Source organism: Chiroxiphia lanceolata, chromosome 1 (genome assembly GCF_009829145.1).
Source record: "Chiroxiphia lanceolata isolate bChiLan1 chromosome 1, bChiLan1.pri, whole genome shotgun sequence".
NCBI lineage: Eukaryota > Metazoa > Chordata > Aves > Passeriformes > Pipridae > Chiroxiphia > Chiroxiphia lanceolata.
In genome coordinates, this window is record NC_045637.1 from 138,058,040 (window position 1) to 138,073,941 (window position 15,902).

The 15,902-nt window shown below is 38.3% G+C and overlaps 1 protein-coding gene and 1 long non-coding RNA gene across 21 annotated transcripts in view; both read left to right on the forward strand.

The window, feature by feature from the left end:
- KIAA1217 (KIAA1217 ortholog) overlaps positions 1 to 15,902 on the forward strand; it is a 338,228-nt gene that overhangs the window by 203,184 nt on the left and 119,142 nt on the right. The gene's annotated exons all lie outside the window — the stretch shown is intronic.
- Positions 2,943 to 3,358, forward strand: LOC116793177. The gene is made up of 2 exons (XR_004359396.1): positions 2,943 to 3,104; positions 3,207 to 3,358. It is a non-coding gene; the product is annotated as an uncharacterized LOC116793177 (long non-coding RNA).

Genomic DNA, 15,902 nt, shown 5'->3' on the forward strand with positions numbered 1-15,902 from the left:
TTGTCAGGTTTCTGAGAAGAATAAAACATTGTTACTGTTTGGGAAGGAGAAATGACCTAGTGGAACTTGGCCCACCAGTTGTCTTCCTGGAAGCCACACATGATCGTGGCTCTTGTTGTGTCTGAGGTTTGTCTAAATTCACCTTCGTCCCTTGTCAAGTTCAGCTGCTGGTGCTGCAAGTCAGTTCTGCATTCATTATCTCCAGTAAAGTTACCTTATTTGCAGTAAAAAAGAAGTTGGACTTGGGTGTTTTGTAACCAGCATTAGACATTACCTGTAACACAGGAATTCTTTTGGTAGTGAACTGCAGCACTTCTCCTGTAGAAGCTGGTAAACCCGAAAGACACTATTTAGCATCCACTACATTCCTGAGGTAAGGTTGTTTTAAAGAATGTCCCTGTCCGTGGCCTGATGTCCTTCCTGCTGTATTTGGAGTAAATGAACCTTAAATGGAAGCTCATGTAGGTACAATTGATTGAAAATAGACCATATACTTAAATTTTATATGATAACAGCTGCAGATTGAATTAGTAAATCACTATTCACTATGACTTCTACTTTGGTCTTGTTTTCATATAAAACCCTTTGGTCATGTTTTGTGCATTAGTAAGTGAGTTTTCGCTGGAAACAGGCAGGTGCATGAGGACCTTTGTGGTAATGCTGTGCTCCAGAGTCACTAGCACAAGCACGGAGCTGTCTGTTTGAAGACTCTTGCAACATCTTTGTTGAGTTTCAAGCATGAAACTACATTTCTGTCCAGTGCAACTGTGAAGCAAACCAACAAGAACCTTTGCAGTGTTGCAATGTTGTGTACACTTCAAAGTGTAGCATTACACTAAGAAGTAGTGTTACGTTACTACTTTGTGTTGTCAGCATACTGCAGAAATAATCAGTGTATAAATTAACATATGAGCTTTCCAGAATTGCATGTGGTTTTAGTTCAAGCATAGTTAACAACATGGATAAGGTGCCAAAACCTATTTAAATATCTATGTCTTTGTCCCTGTCTTCTTTTAACTCTCAAATGATTGTGGATGCCATGTATAAAGCTTTTGTGTAGTATAGGACTCGTATTAAGGATCTCAGTATGCCCAGCAGCCTTTACAACAAGAAAGAAGAACCTAACTGAAAATAACAAACTTCATCTCTGATAAGGGATTGTTTGAAAAGTTTTTTTCTAAGAAAAAAAGTCAAATTCATGTGAAGGTTTTGCCACTTTTAAGCCTAACAAAGTAACACATTTGGATTCTAAAGCTAATTGGAAAGATGATTTTATTAATGGTACGAGTGACAAGAACAAAGACACTTAAAAACTGACAAAAAAGGAATGCAAAGAACTTTATCAAGCTATAAAAGCTTTGTAAAAGTAGAGCAGATACTGCATAGCTGGATATGCTACCATAAAGGATCTGAAAAAACTACAGCAGTAGAAGCCCTGAGATTCTTCCTGACGTGAAGTAATGCCTTGCATTGTTATGTGGGCAAGGCTGTTTTTCTTGGCTATAATTTAGGAAGCCTTTTGCATATTATCATTAATGAATTAGAACTTAAATAACAAATCTTGGATGTAATCATCATAATCTGTTCCGTTTGGGGTGGGACAGAAGAAAAAAAAGCTTATTGTAAAATAGTTTAAACCTATTTGATGAAAAAATACAGATAACTTATTTGCTTAGCATAGCTTATCATTTATGTGGATTTTTTTTGTTGAGTGATCCATAATCATATAGTCTGCTTCAAGAGTTCCTAACTCAATCATACTGCAATAGTGAGCTCTGTGTACTGTACTGCTTAGTATCTTGTGTCTACTTTGAGTTCCATATTGAAGTGAAGGAATTGAACATGTCAGACTATGCCATAAAACAAAAATGAGTAAAGTAAAATTGATTGCAAAGTGTTCTCCATATTGTGTACCTGCCTTAAGAAATTACTCTTCATAGGTCTTTGGAACACAGTGTAATGGTGTAATATATGTTTCTATGTCTATATGCATATATGCTTATGCCCATTTATAAATTATTTTTTATGTATGTCAATACATATCAGAACTTGCCTTCATCTTGCCCTGTAGTTGTGAGTATTCTTTAAAGGTGTGTATGTGAGGGTGTCCAGTAGTACCACGTTGTTGAAACTTGAGGCAGTCATGCTAGGTGGTGTTTGTTAGTTTTCAGTTTTGAAATCTGAAAGGTGAAGCACCTTTCAAATAGGTAAATGGATAAGATGGAGATTTTGCAGAAAACAACTTTTGCTTTGTCTGGGTAAAAACTGAGATGAAGGGAAATTTCTTCTATGTGGGGATGAAAGAAATACAAATTTGTGAGCAAGAGGGATGTAAGAGATGCATGTCTTCTCAAATTCAGTATATGGAATATCAGACATAGCAGTCATTATGTCTGCTTCTTTCGCTTTTTTATTTTTTTCTTTTTTATGAAGGAAAAAACATCATTTAAGTGAGAACCCTTACATGAATGAGAACCTTTTCATTTATTTTATCGCCCATATATCGCTCTGCCCAGACTCAAATTCTTCAGTTTTCCAGCAGCTTGCAGTTTCTTACTGATGACTCCACTTGCATCCATTTCTTTATAAAACACAAAACAAAACACCTAAACACAAAATTTGCATTCTGATTTGGTAGTATTTTCAATAACTTGAAAAAAACCTTAGTGCCTTGATTTGGAAGAATGAAGTGGCTTGCTGAAATTTCTTTTAAGTGGCTGACAATAGTCATTAGAAAGACATCTAGCGAATTTGTCTTTAGATGAGCTTCTTAATGCAGGGAGGTTTTGTGGGGCACAGTGGTGTGAGGTCATTCCCTAATTATCTTAATTTAGTTGGTTTTGGTCCACTGTATTTCAGGTTCAGAAGCATTTATTTGTTCTGCTGTGAGTCATAGTGCTTCATTATGACATTTGCACTGACAGTTATGGGAGAGATGTGCTGAAAGGCGCTAGGCTACATCAACATTTTCAAACTCCCACATGCTTCTTCCCATTTTTATTAGGATCTCCTCAAAGTTGGTTACACACCCTCTTTCAAATTGTTCTTTATAACTTAGGTCTATCACGTTGCCTGTACAACACTCACGAGTCACTGTGCAGTTGGTATGCTAATTGCTACCTTACTGAACCAACCATAATGGGCAGCCTTTCCCGTAATTAACATTTTGTCCTTGACCTTACATTTTGATTATTGTGTCTTTGGAGTGGATTTTGCTGCCTGCTTCAAGCTTTGCAATGCCTGTGTCCAGCACTATGCACAATGAGACCTAATCCCCAGCTGGGGACCATCTCTAGCAGTGAAGAGACAAATGAAATAAATTTCAACATTTTTTGTTTTAGTCTGGCCTCATTCAAAAGGGGGTTGGTTGCTATTTCTCAATTCCTATTTGACATACTAGTTTTACAGTGATTTTCTGGCTATTTAAAGCAATTCTGGGGGGGGGGAAAACACGATTCAGTGTTTTACAACACTGTATATATGGACTGGGGGTTGATTTTTGGTATCTCTCTATTCTATACACAGTACATGCTAATGTACTTGAAAGGTAAGATGTGTGAATTGCTGCAGATCTTTAGCTTTGAAAAACATGGGATTGAAAAGCTGGGCTAGTCTGCTTGTTTGCTTTCCCATGTTGAAGTGGTAACTGTATGCCATTACTGTGCCTTGTGGCATTTTAAAAAACAAGAGACAAGAACATTTTTGCTACTCTGTATGCCTCACAGAACAGGAAAAGTAAGACATCATTTAAAGTGGCTATTGTGCAGGAGGTTTCTGGAATGTTTGGCATTGCATGTTCAACTTTGGCATTTTGTCATTAAAAACTGGAGCACAGCACAAGCTCTCAAATATGCAGTCAGGCCTCTTGAGCTCCTGTAAAAATAAGCTGGCAAACAAATCCCTCTAATAAAATGCTGATGCTGGAAAAGATATACAGTCATCACTTCGTTATGCTACTTTTCTCAGCACATCTCATCTATTTCCGAAAGTAGAAGAGAGAGATGATTACAGTTAAGCAAAAGTCATGATGGGGTGAAATCCTGGCCTTGCTGAGACAGGGAACAGCTCAATCACTGGGTCAGCCTTTAAGCCATGAAATGTCCCAGTAGCCTGGCCAGGTCACTGGTTTCAGTGGCCATTAACTTACCTTTTAGTCATGGCAGTTGTCTCTTCTCTCTTTGTGCTTTTATGACGGTCATTGTTTAGCAGAGTATATGGGGCTTATGACTTTTGGCTCAGGCTTTTAATGACTCTGTAGCCATTTAAAATGCCCTCCCTGAAACCTCCCAAGGGTTGAGTGCACTGGTGAGGCAAGAGTAGGCTTCTGGCATTAGGAGCATTTGGCATTGGGCTCCTATTGATAACCTGGCCAGTGAGGGTGGTGACAGGGCTGCAGTGCTGCAATCTGGGCTTTCTTTGTTTACTGGGACTGTTATTTTTCCTATCAGTTCTTCTCAGGATGGTCCATTTATAATTTTTTACTCAATGTATTTTTTCATTCCAAATCTGTATAGCTACTAGTCATACTTACAACATTTTCTTAATTATTATGTGTTCTTTCCTTCAAAAAGAACTACATGGTTTTAATATGTACTGTGTGGGATGCTTGGCTAGGATAGTTGAAGGAAGAAACAGGAGTAATGACAACCTGGAAAGGAAAACTCTCAGAATATTTGGTTATTTAATTCATAAATTACAATCCTGGTTAAACAACAAGAAATCATTCTCAAGTCAGACTCTTTAGAGCTAATAATAACAGTGGAACTATCTTGAATACAAATAAAAGGTGAAGGTAAAGAAACTTGTTTTAAAGCAAACATTTTGGCAGTGCTGAAAATGGTAACTTCTAGTGGTGTTACAGAAATTGCAGTATCTTTCCTGTCATACCACATAGTATGTGGGAGTCTGGAATAAGAAAAATACTGATGTGAGAATCAAAATAATGTGATAGAGAGGGAGTCCATGAAGAGACCATGTGTGTCAGCCCAGGTGCACTAGCTAAGCTACCTTCCAAATACTCTTGTATGTCATAGTGATCAAGTAGGTTCAGAATAAAACAAGTTTTTATGAAACTACATATGCTCTTTTTTGTTTCCAAATGAATCAGTTTTGTAGTACCCTTCCAGAAGGAGCCCACTGGCACTGGGCAGACCAAGTGTTGTTGAATGAAGGTAGGACATGAAAAATAGTCTTCTTTCCTCATTCAGAGAATAATACTTGTTAAACTGCACAGCTTTAAATAAGGAAACAGTACTTGTGATCATCTGTAGTGGCAATCAGTCATATCTTTCTTCTTTGTGGTGTTCAAATATTGGGGAAATGATTATAAGCAGCTTACATGTTTCTGAAGCAACTCTCTGATCACGTATTGTTTTGCCTCTTCAGTTCTGAAAAATCCCTATCAGGAAAATAGTATTATTGGGTCTGTAACCGGTAATGTGTTTTAATAGAGTGGAGAGGAACTATGGTGGTTATTAGTGGGTTCTTTCTTACTAAATTCAGTAGCCGTTGTGTACCAGGAGATTAAACAGCACAGTTTGTATGTGGTCTATGCTGCTCATATAAGCAGGTCCAGGGACTTTTTTAAAACTTCTATCTTTTTTAAGGTCCTTGTGTGTGGCTGTCTAAAGCTTACCAGAGAACAACACGTCCTGTGTGCTGCACTCTCATCCTCACATCTTGGACTTGTTCTGGGAGTGCATAAACACCTCCTCTCTCATCTTTCATGGCTTCTCATGTGCAAGTGGCTTTTGAGGCCAGCTTTCCTCTTCCTGACTTCTGGAATAGCCTTTAGCATTGGAGCAGGGACCAGGACTCAATCTGCAAAGCTCTGTTAAATGAAATTTCCAATGGGCATCCAAAGATTGTAACACTGTATTTGTGGTAATGGCCAGATAATACACTTAGTCCTCTGTGGACAAGATTCTGGTATCCCAACTATGTTTGCAGGGTTGGGGAAGACGTGGACCCCACTCCTTTGGGTCCCAAAGCTCTTGTGAAGCTTCATTTTGCTGGACATGTACTGCCACTGGAAAATTGTTAGGGATCTGTAAAAAGAAATTCTTCAAGTTAGACACTTTAAAACCTCAAATAGATTGGTTTTGCTTGTTAGCAATGGGTAAGATGAAACACAGACATTTCTAACATTTTGACTCTCTTTATTCTCTCTGTGGAAACCCAGCAGGCAGGATGTACAGTGATTTGGAAATTTTTGTGTTGAGTTCCTAGAACAGCTGAGTCAGCTCCACAGTTTCTCATGGCTGTGTTTTTAGCTGTTACATAGATGGTGATAGGACTGTGGACTGCCACTGATGAAAAAAACAAATTTATATTTGTGGCAATTAGACAGTGATGTATCTAGAGCTAAGCAGTACTGATGATGGCAGGATTACAAGAGCTGGGCTGTTTGGAAATTTAGTGTTCTCATTGTGGCTATTATAGGGCAAAACTGAAAGCTAATAAAACTGAAGACAAGTCATATCAACAGACCAATTAAACACAGTGTGTATCATGCATACAGATGTTTGTGAGCTATACTATTACACAGCAAATGTTATTTTTGACCTTTCAGTGTAAACTCTGTTGATTCCCCAAGACTTTTTCATGCAGAATAGCCTGCTAGAGAAGGAATCAGACATGACTTCATACAGTCCCTGACTTTAGCTGGATTTCTGCAGTCCTGATTTAAACCAACTTGGTTTTACTGGAGTGATGCAGGGGACAAAACAAGCCAACTTTTCCTTTCTGTGGTTTTCACTGTGTAGGTCATGTGAAAAGATGAAAATGTGGCTTTCCCAAAAAGATTCCTTTTTACAATTGGTTTCATTACTAAATTGGAGCTTGGGTGGATGATTATTGTATGTGGTTGAGTGACATTTGCTTTAATTCTGTATTTGCAGGTGGCACTGTCTTTTCGGCCAGGAGATAGGAGAAAGGCTAAGGACTTTATCTATTAATGACATAGCCCTGGAACAATAGCAAGGTAGCTCAGTTTGGAACCACAAGGCTGTTGAAACACAGATAACTTTAAACAACGAGATTCAAAACAAACTTCTCTCTGTCTCATCAGTGCCTGACCCATTTCTAATAAAACCAAGCTTCACTATTCTTTTGTTCTGTTTGCACAGAGGCTTGTTGCATGATGCGGATGCAAAGGTAATACCTGTTTAGCTTCACTTTGACAGTTCTATTAAGATTAGACTCAGTATAATTTTGCATCACAAAAACGGATTCAAACCTGTGCGGGGCCTTATCTTGCAGTAGCAAACTGCTTAGCCCAACTGGTGAGGAGGATTCTTAGTTGTGTGAATTGAAGAGAAAATGCACAGACTTAGAGCTTTTGTTGAATGCTTTTTTCATGTGTCACAAGTTCTCACTGCAACTAAACTCAGCCAGAAAGGTGGTGCCCTGATACCAGTTGAGAAGGTCGATATGGTCCTACGCACCAAATCATAATCGCGGCAAAACCCAAATGCTGACCAACTGACAGTTGACTCGACATTCTTCTTTACAATGTTTTTTCTCTCTATGTTCAGTAGGATATGCAATTCTTTTATTGCTGTTAGTCAGGTACCTTTAAATCACATTAAACAACATTCCTGAAAAACACAAGTAATGTGTTGGATTTTCATCATTTCTTGCTAAACATCTTAGTTAGTTGCAAGCCCCTATATCCCGTGCCTTTTCCTTTATGATTTTCTTTTTTTTTAATATCTTGGTAACCAGACCTAGTAATAACAAATAAAAGTATGATGCACAAATTTCAGTTCTTAAAGCTCACTTTAATATAAATGAAAGCTAATCTTGTGCCTCTAATTTTTGTCCTTCTGAAGTCCCAGCTCTTTCCATCGACTAAACTCAGGGTCTCACCTCCAGAAATATACCTTAATATTAAAAAACACACATCTCTACATTTTAGGACCAAACTGATTGCTATAATAACTTTTTTCTCCCCTGTCTCACATTCTTTTTCTTCTGAATTGAACTGTACTCTTTTATCAGAAATTTCTCATAAGTACCCATATTACATGATCAAGTCGCTTTTTCATATTCTTTTGAATGAAGCCTGCAGGGAGAACTTCTCTGGCATCATCCATAATTCAGAATTTTATAGCTCTTTCCTGAGTGTGCTGAAGTTTTTTAACATTACTTTTGAAATAGACACACACCAGAACTAACCTTGCATTATTTTATGGTCCTGTCAGAGCCATATAGAGGAGTAATGTTGCTTTCCTACTGTTATTTTGAATTCCCTTCATATATTGTATTCATTGTCTGCGGCATATCATTGGGAGTTCATGGTCTGTTGTTGCTTTATGTTTTTTAAACCATTATCTTAAAGTTTGTCATTTATCAGTGGCAGAACTAGAAAAGGTTTCACAAATTTCCTGAACTTAATTATGCAAGGCAAAAAAATTTCAACTTAGTACTAAACAAAACTCTAACTGATGGCAAGGCATAACAATAATCACATAAAAAGTAATGTAATTTATGATTTCTGTAAGGTTTTTGACAGTTGTCACATTCAATAAACAATTATAGTTCTGCAGTATCCCTGTAGATTGGGGAACTGTGCTTTATTTTGAAGTGGGGAAACTGAGGCCCGAATTTGTCACTGGCCAGAGTGTTTCTATACCTGTACTGAACCCGGTTTTACTGAGTCCACGACCTATTCATTCATCCTTCTTGGGCTGCTTAGGAGAATAAATGTTTTATAGTTAATGTCATCCCATCATGATGTTATTCTGAAAGTGCTTCCTTATATGTGGGTGTCATACCTGTTTTTAGGGCAGTCCTGTGTAGGCTAGTGGTCCCTTTCCAGTGCATGAAATGCACCATGGCAGCATGAATTTCATTGTACAGCAAGTCTGCATTCCTTGACACACAGAGCAGGATAATACTGCTGGTGTCCAGACCTACTGTTTTCATAGTGCTACATTTGCTCACTAATGGCTTATGAGGCAAATGTTTAAGTGCTTATTGTTACATGTTCTTCTTTTATCTCATCACTGATAGAGCAGTGTTAGAGTTGTGAAATTATATTTTTTTTCCTTTTTTGAAAAATAAGATCAAGCAGCAGAAGATGAAGGCTTTCAAGTGTGCACTTATGAGCTTGTTCACAATGACTGTTTTGTCTCCTGTGGTTCACTCCTGGCACTTCTTCAACTAAGCATCCGTGGATCAGTAGAGCCTGCTGTGCTCTAGCGCCTAAGCTCCTACATCACCTCTGTGTCCTCACTGGAACAAATTTGAGAGTTGTCAGACCCTGATAGATAGATGGTCTCCAACACTTACAAGTCCTGTCAAATCTACTAAAGCATCTTTTATGGTGGAGAACAGACACTGAGTGCTTCAAAGGACTTGCTCAATCTTGTGTCCTCTTTTTTTCCTCTGCTATTAAAGACATGGGGCTCAGGTCAAGTTCAGCATGGGATCTTTTGCATCATAGAAACTTCTGTACTGGAAGGAAAAGTTCACCTAGTACTTACACTAAAAGACTAACTATTTTAGGAACTTTGGGTACTTTTGTTGGGCTACATACTGGGCATCTCCTGGGGAGCAGGTTGTCCTCTTTGCAGTAGGTGTGTTTTACTCCTTTTTGTACCTGCAGAGGGTTTTCGCTTCAGTGTACTTGATGCTTTTACCTTTCTCTGATCACCCACTATTGATGTACCAAAGGACTCTTTGGGATGTTCCTTGTTCTGCTTAGGAGACCAGTTGCTCCTCTGACCACAGGTGTTTTCTTGGAGCCCATTTCAGACTGGAAGCCCTTGTCTCATCTGAAAGATGATGGTCCATTTCTCCCCTTCCTAGTCCCCTGATGACAGTCAGATGTGTCTTACAGCCTGCATTGATCTTTCATGCCTGTCCTGTCTGGAAACAAAGGCAGAAGATGACAGGAGCTGTTCAGGCAGCTGGAGCTGGAAAGATGCTGGTGCCGATCCTGGAGAAGCTGAAGGGATCCTGGTATGAGAGGTCTTCCTCTGAGCTTTCCCCACTGATGCTTTAATGGTGCAAGGCAGAATGAGCTTTGCTGCCTGCCCTGATCCTCATGGCACAGCCTTCTGCTGTCCAAGGGCAGAGGCAAGGATTTTCTTGGATCAGGGAAGTGCTGGAAAATCTGACACGGTTTTCCATGCCTGGCTGCCTCCTTTTCGTTGCTCACTCTAGCCTGCCACTCTAGGGCAAGCCTTGCCATCTTGTGTGACCCCCAGGCTGAATTGTCCAATGTCCCATTTGCTAAGAGGAGGAAGAGGCTTTTTTAATTAATATTTTGGGACTGTGTTTTTATTCTTCAGAACATGCATCAATGTCTAGAAACCAGGATCCTGTCCAAAATATTAAATTACTGCCTTGACGGAGCCCACATCCTTGCCCAGTGGCCAGGCCCTTTAGCTCAGCAGGTCCAGTGGCTGGGCCAGGAGCCAGGTTGGGATCCTGTCTTCTGCTGTCTGGAAATCCAGGAATCCACCACTGCAAGACACAACCAAAGAAGATGGTCGCTAGCATTTTGCTTAGAGAGTGTTTGTTTACCTGCCCTCCTGCCATATATCCGTGATCATAAGGTTCTTAATTTTTTGGTTTTTAAGTGTAATTATCAGAGTTATTCTGAGTCATCTTATCTTTAGCCATTGCCCAAGCATTTGCAGAGGGGAATGACACTTGCTGTGTGGCCCTTTTGTACTTGTACTCACTGCCACGCTGCTGTGTCATTAGCCAATGTTTGTTTTAAATGTCTGAAGTCCAGAGCTATGGTGGTATGTTAGCCCACCACCTCTGTGTAGTCTGGAAATGTTAAAACTATAAATTATTATAAACGAAGTGCCATTGGGGGAGCATATATATTGTGGTTATTTAAGTAGTCATATAGATTTCTGCCTCAGTTTAGTGCTCATAGAATGTACACATGATCAGAGAAATACTGCACAGTTCACTGAAGAACAAAGGTATATTTAACAGAAGATGTGTTTGTACTGAATATATGCTTTTTTAATTAAGATTTTAGCTTGCTTCATCTGCTTTCCATATGTAGCTATTTCAGCTAAAATATATTGCTAAAGAAAGGTTTAATTGAATCAGCGCCATTGTATAAATACAGAATTTCTGTTTATGTACATTTCTCATTCTGATAGCTTCCAAAAAATAGCTAAGTGACCATTAGAATAATTTAATAAGAAAAGATTTTTAGTTTATGAGATGTAAGTTCTCCTACATAAAATACAACATGCTGGAACTAATTTTCATTGCATGGTTATAGTTAATGGTTAAAAATTTTCAGTCTGTGCAGAACCATTTCCATACCACTGATCCATCTGTTTTAAAGAGACCTTGTCTTGAATAATACATGATATTTGGTCACTGAGGAGGAACTCCCATGGTCCAGTGTATACTCAGTGCATCCTTGAAATTTAGTCCTTGATTTTGAAAGGTTCAGTGTTTCAGTCTCTAGGCATCTTTAGCCCTCAATGAATATTTTGCCATAGTAGATAAGATACATGCCAAGTAAACTGCTGTAGTTTCCAACCACAGCCACGAGGAACAAAGTGAGTTAAGGCTGGAGCCTAAAATTTCTAGGCAGAAGTAATAAAGCTTTTCTTTGTTGAGGTTTTAGATGTTGCTTTGTTCTTATATGCCCCAGTGAAAAAAATGTTTCTTTTAAAAAATATTTTACAGACACTTAATCTTGGTTGTGTCTAATGCCTCTCAATATTTTTAAAAGAAATTCCAAGTAGATGAGTTATTTATGTATTTAGCTTTTATTTTCCTTTATGTCTTTTAATAGATTCCAGATCTCATCCATATCGTAATGGCTTCTGTGTTACGGAGCAACACAGTTTACTGAGTTAAATATCCATTTTTCTTGTCTCTGACATGAAAGTGCCATCGACCTATACACTAAATTGTTAATGCATTTGTAAGCTCGGAAGTCCATCTTGTCCCCCTCACTGTCTGCACACAGGCTTCACCAGACATGAGGAGACTCCAGTGCACTTCAGCACACCTGGAAGCATCACGTTATTCCTAGCATTCAGGTGAACATGCTTGGAAGACGTTATGATTAAAGGCTGTAAATGGAGAACTGTTCAGGCTTGAATTCTGTGTAAATTGCTTCCCTCAACCAACATGTTGAAGCACATGTAGAGTGTAATTTTATAGACTTGTCTGAGACATGGGGTATGCAGACGGAATATGTAAGGTGATGGAAAAAAGAAGAGATAACCCAAACTGCTATATTTGCCTCCGCCCTCCCCGTCCTCTCTTCCCTGTGCATTTCTTTCTTTTCTTTCTTTTTTTTTCTTCTTTATGCCTGAATTTATTTGAATTTCTGGGGAGAACAGGTGTTTAGGGGACAGAACAGCACAGGGAGTGGGGCTGAGCTTTTATCATCTTGGAATTGCCACCATGAATCCCTGATTTATTTTTTTTGTTTGTTTTCTGAGACTACAAGCTCTAGGAATTGAAATATAGCATTCTGCACTCAAGAATTATTCCATAGAATATGTGAGGGAGCCTATAATTAAATACTTGTGCACAGATAGCAGTATTGGAAGAATAAATTTGGTGCCAGTCTCTCCAGAAGTGGTTGAAAACCATAAATCATGAAGCGAATAGATAATCACAGATATAACAAACTGTAGCTGCATCTGCTGATTATTTTCTCCTCAACCTCTTGTGTACAATTAAGAATTCAGATGTAACAGCTGGGAATGATTTTCAAATGTTGATCTGAAGCAGAAAGTTCTATTCAGAAACTTTCAGCAGTTCTTTTATCTTCTCCGTTCATTATTTTTTCTGGAATAGGTTAAAAAAGATAGTACTTGACCTGCTCTGCACTGAGACAGAAAAGAGATCATTAGAAACTCAGATATGGATTTATTGTTAATGATCCATCTTCTAGTGTGACTGAGTTCAACAGCAAACAGACTGAATATCTGTCAACAGGCTAAACTTTCTTTGGTCAAGAAACTTTATCTGTTAATATTTTATTTTCCTAGTTCAGCAGGGAGACATTTTTCAAAGGTTTCTCATTGATAGTTGTGGCAAAGAAACTAAGGTAAAAAGCTCAAAGTGAGTGCCTGTCAAATTAAAGGTAGAGACAATACACAAGTGAAAACTATTAAAAAATTGAGTGTAGATACTAATGTAATCATACATCATTATATACACTGATGAGTATAGAGTTCTATGTATAAATATATTAATATGCTGAACAGGCAGATCTGTGTGGACCATGTCTACCTGTAAAATTACTACAGAAAGATCCTCACATCTGTCACTGTGCTCCACGTGCACCTGAATTCAAAGCATTTGGCATTTAAGGTGTCAAAAGCAGCAGTTCCAGCTTTAGAACACTTTGTTTATTTGTTTATGTCTTGCAATTTTTTTGTATTCTGCCAGTAAAATCTCTGGGTTTAATGGTCCAACAACCAGGTACAGAATCAATTACCTGCATATGTATGCACATGCATTTACACACTTCCTTTATAACAACAGAAACTCAGAGATCTTTCCCTAGTCTAGTAAAGTGAGTTGTACATCTTTGTTGATGTGGTGGAGGATTATTGTGATGAACCTGGTTAATTAACTAGTCCCGCTAGAAATGGAAAAAAGAAGAATTGCATTTTTGGTAGAGGAATGTCCTCATGGGGCATTTAGTGCAAGTTTATTTATTCTCATTTGACACATAGAGTTGTGGTGCACATTTTACCTTCCAATGTTTTCTCCTTTGTTATCTGTTACTTTCGTTTGGGCATTTCCAGTTTCTTTGCAGGGAAACAGCATATTTTATTTTTTATCAAACTTTCAAGTCTTAACAGTATTGTTTGCAGATCAAGTCCAGGAAACATGTCTGATCACCTTACACAGATGTGTCATGTTCTGCATTTCTGAAAGATAACCTGCACTGTCAGCCAAAGAACCATTACTTTTTAGACCCAATATTCCACTACTTATCTTTCTCCTTATTTTTGATATGCTTAGTTGCTTGGGGTTTCTTAGTTTTATTTTATTTCATTACAGCACTATGCCCATACCTAAGCTGTTTTCATTATTTTCTTCCTTTGTTCCATTGTTAAGAGACAGAATTATGCCCCTTTCTCTAAGTTGGTCTTGTCCTCTTGGTATCTGGTCTAACAAGTTTACTTATATTGACTGCTGTTTAGGTTAGGGAGTTTTCTTCCTACACTCTTTGTGATTTGATTTTTTTTTAATGATAGAGACATAACAATTTTTTACATAATTTTACTAGCTGAACATTGAAACTCCCAGTGTTCCAGAAAATTTGCATAGAGTGGAAGAGCTGTAATCAACTCCACTTAGTTTTTTAGGCTGGTGATATGAATTTTCAGTGCATCCAGTAATTATGGGAAGTTTTACTCATGATAAACTGTGGGATTTTTTGGGGCTTCAGCTCGAAGAAAACAGTAAAATCAGCTAGTGGGATAAATTTGCATATTGTACAAGATAGGGAAATAGTCAACGATGTTCTTAGTACAAAATGATCTGCATGAACTGATTAACTCAAAGCAATAAAGCAATTTTCAGTGCAGCCAGATGTCATGATGTACGTGCAGGAGCAAAGACCATGGGCCATGCAAGATCCTGAGGGCTTGGGCGTGTGGAGCACCGACCTCAGAAGAAATTGAGAGCTGTTTTAGATATTCAGCCAATACTGACCTCTGGATATGACTTGGAGTGGGAGAGCCTGCATGGCCTTGGGATCTGTAGGAGCAGGGGACTCTTGAGTAATGCGAGAAAGATGGCACTGCTTACCCAACTGAAATTGAAGGAATTGCTCCTTAAAGGTTTCTTCTAGTTCTGCTTTCCCCAATTTCAAAAGAGCATTGAATTGTGAAGACCTAGAGAAACCATCTAGTTAATAGCCTGAGGAGATTATTCATCAGAGTAAGCAGGATTTCCCAACTTTAGTCGAGATCCAAACATCTTGAAATCAAGACAAGATGCACACTCTTTGGAGTCTGTTTTTACATCAGGAAAACTATCCACTGGAATAGGTGTTGGTTGGCTTTTTTGTGTTGGTTTGTTTTGGTTTTGTGATATGTGCTTTATTCTAACAGAAATTAATTTGTATTAGCCCCATTGCCTGTGTTCAGACTAGTAGGTTCCTCTTAACTAAATCTTGGTTTGTGAGTTTTAATTTTCAGGAGGAATGTGAGCATTTCTACTTTTCATCTCTTTAAACAATCAGAAAATTTATAATAGCAGGTTGTGGGATACTAGCTTTTCTGCTTTTTTGTGTTACTTGGAGATGAAATCTTTCCAATAATAGGGTAGCAGACTGGAGAAATAGTCATATGAACAAAGAACTGTTGAACCCTTTGAATTAAAATAAAAGCAGTGCTACTCTCCACCTTAATCAATAGAAGGAGCTGTTTGGGCCATAGGGGTTTTATATTTCTTTTTTGTTTACAGATTTACAAAGAGAATTTTCAAAAGTTGTCTTCAGGTCTTCCTTCAGAGCGTAGTTGCAATATAATTGCAAGATATGTGTTGGGTAAGAGGTAGCGTGTAAAAAAAGACAGCAGCGATGATGGTTTTCAAATAATATATTTTATACAGCAGGAAGAAAGCAATTACTGAAAGGTTAGCCCAGATTATTATTCATAAGTTTTCTAAGCTTTTAAACAAATTGTTGTGCAAATGTTCACAACCTCATCATTTTCTCTCTCTCAGAAGGTGTTCAGATCCCCACATGTGTGACAGATCAAGTGTACTTCCAAAAATAGGTGTGTTGTTTGTGCTTGCAGTTGCCGATGATCTTGTTATGACAACGGAGTTTCTGCAAGGAGTTATCTGTGGGCTGTGTGGATCCTTTTTCACTTCAGTTCCTCTTACAGCTGGGAGCTGCTACTGTACAGTAGAACAACCCTCTCCTTTTTGGG